This window comes from Octopus sinensis, linkage group LG11 (assembly GCF_006345805.1).
Source record: "Octopus sinensis linkage group LG11, ASM634580v1, whole genome shotgun sequence".
NCBI lineage: Eukaryota > Metazoa > Mollusca > Cephalopoda > Octopoda > Octopodidae > Octopus > Octopus sinensis.
Genome location: NC_043007.1, coordinates 27450700 through 27458199, shown reverse-complemented (window position 1 = coordinate 27458199; position 7500 = coordinate 27450700). Strand labels below are relative to the sequence as shown.

Below are 7500 nucleotides of genomic sequence, written 5' to 3'. Positions count from 1 at the left end.
AATTTTGAATTCAGGGGGAAATGCCTGTATTAAAATGGATAAACACCTTCTTATTCTTGTCAATTGCGCGCTGTAACACCGACACTGAAAGCTAGAAATTAAGGAGCCTTAAATAGATATAGTTTATAGAATGGAAATCAGAAGGGTAATTAGGATTATTAATATTGGTTTCAAATTTGGGAGGTGGGTGCTAATCGATTACATCAGTCCCACTGTTCAAATGGTACTTAATTTATAACCCCGGAAAGGATGAAAGGCAAAGTCGACCTCGACGGTATTTGAACCCAGAACGTTCAGACTAGCCAAATTCTGCAAATTATTGTGCTCTGCGTGCTAATTATCCTATTTCTTTACTACCCACAAGGGGCTAGACACATAGAGGTCAAACAAGGACAGACAAAGGGATTAAGTCGAATACATCAACCCCAGTGCGTAACTGGTACTTAATTTATCGACCCCGAAAGGATGAAAGGCAAAGTCGACCTCGGCGGAATTTGATCTCAGAACGTAGCGGCAGACGAAATATAGGTAAACATTTCGCCCGGAGTGCTAACGTTTCTGCCAGCTGGCCGCCTTTAAGATAATTACTATTGAGAGGAAAGAAAGAAGGTCTTTACAATCTATAATAAATGGGGACCTGAAAAAAATCATTGTGTAATTATTTCAAGGATATCTTCTAGACAGCAAATGTAAAATATAGATGAATGAAAAATTTATTATTAGGATATGAAATATACAGAAATACTTATTTCTTTATTACCCACAAAGGGGACTAAACATAGGGGACACCAGCAAGGACAAAGAGGTTAAGTTGATTATATATCGACCGCAGTGCGTAACTAGCACTTAACTAATTGACCCCGAAAGGAAGAAAGCAAAGTCGACCTCAGTCGGAATCACTTCATTTTATTTCACATTGGTCCATGATGATGATAGTCATGATGATGATGATGATGATGACGACGACGACGATGAAGACGATGATGATGATGATGATGATAACGACGACGATGAGTATGATGATGTGAATGAGGATTAAAATAATGATGACGATGAGGATGATGTTGAAAATGATGATGATGATGATGACGACGGCGACGACGACGACAATGATGATGATGATAAGGATGGTAATGATGATGAAGATTATGATGACGACAACGATGACGACGACGACGATGATGATGATGATGGTTATTATTATATAAATAGTAAAATTGACATAGTACTGTCTGTGCAATTTAATTCAGTTGACTTTTACGTTGCGTTACCCTGCTTTAAGGGCGAACAGACACTTAACAAATAATAACACACACACACACACACACACACACACACACACAGATACACACACACACACATCGCTCGGTTTAAGACAATGTAACAACTCTGTTTCTTTAGACTACATGGAAGTAACAATGGAAAATGATTTACTAATAATCAATAAATATACAGCGGAATTGATTATCCATTACTGAATCATCAACAACAAACAATACACCTCATGATAATTCTCTTCCATTTTGTGTGAGAATGATTTTTTAAAAGATTTTATGCAACAAGCAAACTGAATGAATAATTAAATAGTGATAACACGAATATTCGAATTGTTAATTATCATAAACTATTTTAATAATGTGAATCGATTGAAACAAAGAAATTAAACTCGAGGTTTGCTCAGTGGAACAATGTACATGGTATCAGACAAAGTATGGTTCACTTATAGGAAAAGCAGCAGCAGCAAGTAGGGGCGCAATGGCCCGGCGGTTAGGGCAGCGGACTCGCGGACGGAGGATCGGTCGCGGTTTCGATTCCCGGACCGGGCGTTGTGTGTGTTTATTGAGCGAAATCACCTAAAGATCCACGAGGCTCCGGCAGGGGGTGGTGGCGACCCCTGTTGTACTCTTTCGCTCCAACTTTCTCTCACTCTTTCTTCCTGTTTCTTGTCCCCGACTTCCTACGCAACCGCTGAGCCTGGATGCGTATTCATCCATCCGTCGATGCTCTCGGTGTCGGGGTTTGACCTGCTTTCTCTTCTGCAGGTCTTACGAATAGCAAAGGACCATGATTCGGACTTCTAGGACGAAGATCGCTTCGCTCAACAAACAAACAGCAGCAGCAGCAAAGTTTGGTAAGTGAACATACTGCTGATAAATTTAAGTGATGTGTTCGTACCACGGCCGCCCCTGATCTACATACCGACGAGCGCGTACAGACGTGTGTGTGTGTGTGTGTGTGTGTGTGTTGTGTGTGTGTGTGTTTGTGTATGTATGTATGTATGTATGTATGTATGTATGTATGTATGTATGTATGTGTGTGTGTGTGTATGTATGTATGTATGTATGTATATATGTATGTGTGTGTGTGTGTGTGTGTATGTATGTATGTATGTATGTATGTACATACATATGTATGTATGTGTGTATGTATAAAAAGTACAAAAATGTAAGCCTAGTACTTATGTATTGTATTGTATAACAATTGATTCTTGTTCTTAGAGTTTGCTGATCCTGCGAATAAACATTATATTCTTAAGATCAAACTAACAGCTAGAGTTATGAATTTTACAACATAACTTCCACGTCCGCCATCAAAAGACAAATCAAATAGACATTAGCAGTTTATTCGTGTGCTTGCATCTTTCTGATATGTTTTGGACAAGAGGCTTTTATTTCACGCGCTTCGCCGCTATATTATTAGCTATTTGTAATACATTTTCCCATATGTGTATCGAGGATTTTGTCAATATGCCCATTCATATTATCGTTGATGTATTTATAAATAAAACTGTATGGTTTATATAATTTTATACTTATATTGTCCGATTACTTCCGTTGTATTCACGTCTGTGTTTTTAGCGATATAACATACAGGCTTAGGAAAAAAATCTAGTATCGTTGTAAGAAATATTTATTAAAAAAAAACCGCGGTTTGGGTAGTTTTCTAGTTTGACAAATGCAGTTTGTTTACAAACGTCGTAGGGGCTCAACAATAGAATCATTTTGTATAAAGCCTACAATGGCTCCTGAACAAAGCCATCGCCGAAAGCAAATGTAATGTTGCAGAATGTAGGAATTTTTATTACAAATATGGTGTTGTGCACTGCTGCAATCCAACAGATATTCTAGTTGCGTATGTACGATATTTCCTCGCCGAACCAACCGGCTCTGCGAAATAAAAGCATTACAGATTGCTACACGACAAAGCTTCATCGTCTTCATCAATATTAACATTATTATAATCATCTCTTTACTATTCATAATGTTTCTATGTTCCTTTATGCAATCTCAGTAATATGTCGATTAGCCTTCCTTGAATTCTGATTTTTCTGCAGACTCAGCATCACTTCATCATGCTTTTAATCTTACCCATTTCTGTTATTCGTCCACTCCCGTTTATTTCGACGTATACAGAAAACCTTGGCACCAAACTGCTAATCCGTTAATCGTTAATTAACGAAGTTAACATTTTCGTTAACGACTTAACTTGCAAGTTAACTTAAGAAATCATTATAGAACTAATTAACTTCTGTTTTATTTGACTTCCATTAACTCAAGAGATTTAGATTTTATTTCGATGTATGGTGTTTTGAAAATAAAATGGTTTAGCATATTCGACGGCAAGTTTTTTTAATCTTTTATTATACACGCGACTAGAAGGAGCAACTGACATAATGGAAACGAAGCTTTATTCTTTATTCTCTCGTAATAAAGATCTTAAACCAACGTGAAGGATTTTTTTATTAGCAAATATGCCAAATCCAATATTGCGATGAGGGTTACAGCACCGAAGATGTTACATTCCAGCATTTGGCTAAGCGAAACATCACTTTCAATTGTGTTCTGTAAATGCATAAATGTAAACTGAAGTATTGGAGATAATTCACAGAATTGTACCTCTTACTTTTTTCTCTTGCTAGACTTCAAGCTTTCTGAGGCACCGTCTTGGATGATATTAGTCAAAGAGATCAACCCCCGCTCCATTTGTTTAAATATGGTAAGTATCTACTGATCTCTGTTACCGTGATGCTAATACACAACAGCTAAACCATACAAAAACGGTTGTCTAGAGGTGGAAGATAAATGCAGACACCAATACACATACACACACAAACGCACATAAACACATACACTCAAACACACTCACGCACACATACACACATTTGTTTGTAGACGCCACTCAAGTGACAAAGGTTACTAGTTAGCCCCAGCGTTGCTAGAAATAACGGTGAAAACAACTTATAGTTACGAAAAAGCACCTATATAATAACTTACTTGTCACTTTAGTAAGGTATATACATCTCCCTTTCGGTTGTAAATTGCGAATAAGCCGCCTTTATTATAGATCCGAAACCACGTGGTCGGTAAGCAAGCTACTTACCACACAAATACATACATACATACGTACATACATACATACATACATACATACATACATACATACATACATAGACAGGTTTCCACATACCGATTCATTCCGATTCATTCGAAACTCATTAGTCAACCCGGGGCCACAATAGAAGATTCATACACAAGATGCGGCACAGAGTAACTAAAACCGAATACACACAATTGAAAACCAAAACCCTTAATCACACAACAATGCGGAGATAAGCCAGTCAAATAATCTTTGCATAATGCTTAAAGCTTAGCAGTATTTACAATTATTTAAATATTTGCCGAGTCCTACTGCAAGGGTCGAATTTATCTTTCATCCCCGTCATATTTATATCATAGTGGAGGCGCATTGGACCAGTGGTCATGGCAGCGGACACACGGTTGTAAGATCGCAGTTTCGATTCCCAGACCGGGTGTTGTGAGTGTTTATTAAGCGGAAGCAACTAAAGCTTCATGAGGCTCCGGCAAGGGGTGGTAGCGAACCCTGCTGTACCCTTTCATCACAGTTTTGTCTCACTCTTTCTTCTTGTTTCTGTTTTAATTGTATTTCAAAGGCCAGCCTTGTCACACTCTGTGTCACGCTGAATCTCCCCGAGAAGTACATTAAGGGTACACGTGTCTGTGGAGTGCTCAGCCACTTGCACGTTAATTTCACAAGCAAGCTGTTCCGTTGATCGGATCAATTGGAACCCTCGGTTTCGTAACCGACGGAGAGCCGTAGTAATTGATATCATTATCAAGTTATGCACACTAGGTCAATATAATCTGTTACAGCACTCTATCAAAAAAGGTTTTTGGCCATCTTCCAACGGAAAGAAATCAATGTTAGTACCATCACATCGCTAAAAGCAGAGATTCGGACGCGCTTGATTTACATTCTTATTAAATATGTTTAATTGATTTTTTCTCAAAAACATATTTATGTTACATTATGTACTTACATGAGAAAGTGTGCGTCTAAATATTTTTCCTAGCTCAAAATGTAAAAAGCATACGTGTGAAAAGTTGCAGTTAGCCCTTGTAACTAGACGTAGTTTAAATTTTAACGATTTTCATATTTTATCTCTTGCTTGTCTCACTCATTGGACTGCGGCCATCATGTTGCAACGCCAAAGAGGTTTTCATTCGAATGTATCGGATGCACTAGTTACGTGTTTTCATTAGGTCTGGCTCATATTTTATCGAAACATTTGCCGAACTGCTAAGGTACGTGGACGTAAACACACCATCATCGGTTGCCAAGAGATGAGGTGGGGGAGAAACATTTACACAACACAGACACAGTGTGTAAAGAAGACGGAAAAATACCGCAAGGGATTTTTCTAACCCCTAAAATGTTTCTTCTTGGTCGTTTTAGTACATTTCTTTACAGGAACGCACACGCACACACACACACATATATTAATATATATATATATATATATATATATATATGGATGTGTGTATGTATGTATGTATGTATGTATGTATGCATGTATATATGTATATACATGTACACAAGAAGAAAACAATGGACACTCAAAATGAACAATGAAGTATAAATATATATTTTGTCATAGAGCAAACATACTCGGATTATACAGGCTACATCTCAAAATAAACTAAAATGAAAGAACGAATTATAACTATATATATTCTTTTCTACTCTAGGCACAAGGTGGGGCTAGTCGATTAGATCCACACCAGTATTCAACTGGTACTTTATTTATCGACCCCGAAATGATGAAATGCAAAGTCGACTTCGGCGGATTTTGAACTCAGAACGCAAACATAGACGAAATAACGCTATTTCGCCCGTCGTGCGAACGTTTCTGCCAGCTCGCCGCTTTAATATATAAATATATATATCTGTATATATTGTTACAGAGCAAACTTACTCGGATTACACATGATTCCGGGTTCAGTCCCACTGCTTGGCACGTTGGGCAAGTGTTTTCTGCTATAGCCTCCGGCCGACCAGACCCTTGACGGAAACTGAATGAAGTCCGTCGTACATATATATATATATACTAGCAGTATCGCCCGGCGTTGCTCGGGTTGTAAGGGAAATAACTATATAAGCATTTTTAGAGAGTTATAGCCAAAAAATAGCAAAAAAATGCATTAAAAATTGAAAAGAAATTAAGGTAAATTTTTTTTTAAATCGTTGACACATCGTAGATATTTTTAGAGAGTTACTTCCCTTATATAAAGGCGAAAAAAATGCATTAAAATGGAAAAATATGATGGTAAATTTTTTTTAAATCGTAGACTCATCGTAGACGCGCGCTAATACCCAGAAGGGCTCGATATGAATCACGACTATAAGATACCCGCTTTTGGTTAAACTGCATCGCAAAATGTGGGAGTAGTTACGAATCTAAATCGTAGGAGACAGACACACAACTTCACTCTTATATAAAGATGCTTTTTTTTTCAGTCATAGAGTTAGATTTATGAAGGTCTTCAGTAGAAAATCCTTCGAATTTTGACTCGCTGCTTGATATAATGAAATTCGTATCCATTTTTTGTCAGAATTACAAATTTTGAAAACACAATAGGAACAAATTTCGGAAAAAAATCTCCCATAATTCACGGAATTAAAATTACACTTCGATTTTTGTACAAAACTGTATTTGAAGTGTTTACGAAGTATAATACGTGTTTTCACGAATGTACTAAAGAGATTTACTCTGATATTCTCATTTAAATATGAATAGGTAAATTCAGGCGGTTTGGTAACAAAAGGGTTAAACGGATGCATACATAACTATATATAAGTGTCGTCTGTTTATACATAAACACTGTTTCATACTTTCAGTTTAGTCTTCCTCAAATCACTCTGTCGCTATTTACTCTCTTCCAAGAACATTTTCACTCACTCTTATCTCTTAGCTTGCCATACATTTTACTCATGTATCTATCAGCGTGATAGACAGAAACAAATATTACATCGCCATCGCCATCGCCATCGTATTCTATTGTCTACCTGTCAACACACACACAGTGAATTAGTTTCACTTTATTCGTTGCACACTGTGTGTGTACGTTTGCGTGTGCTGTAAACCAGACTAAGAAAAGCATTTGACATACACACCAGAATGTGAGTTTTCTGTAAATTTTG

The 7500-nt window shown here is 37.2% G+C and overlaps 1 long non-coding RNA gene across 1 annotated transcript in view; it reads left to right on the top strand.

The window, feature by feature from the left end:
• The window catches only part of LOC118765356, a 21084-nt gene that overhangs the window by 209 nt on the left and 13375 nt on the right, over window positions 1-7500 (top strand). The window contains exon 2 of the long non-coding RNA XR_005001192.1: window positions 3066-3068. This is a non-coding gene — a long non-coding RNA (uncharacterized LOC118765356). The remainder of the gene's footprint in view (window positions 1-3065; window positions 3069-7500) is intronic.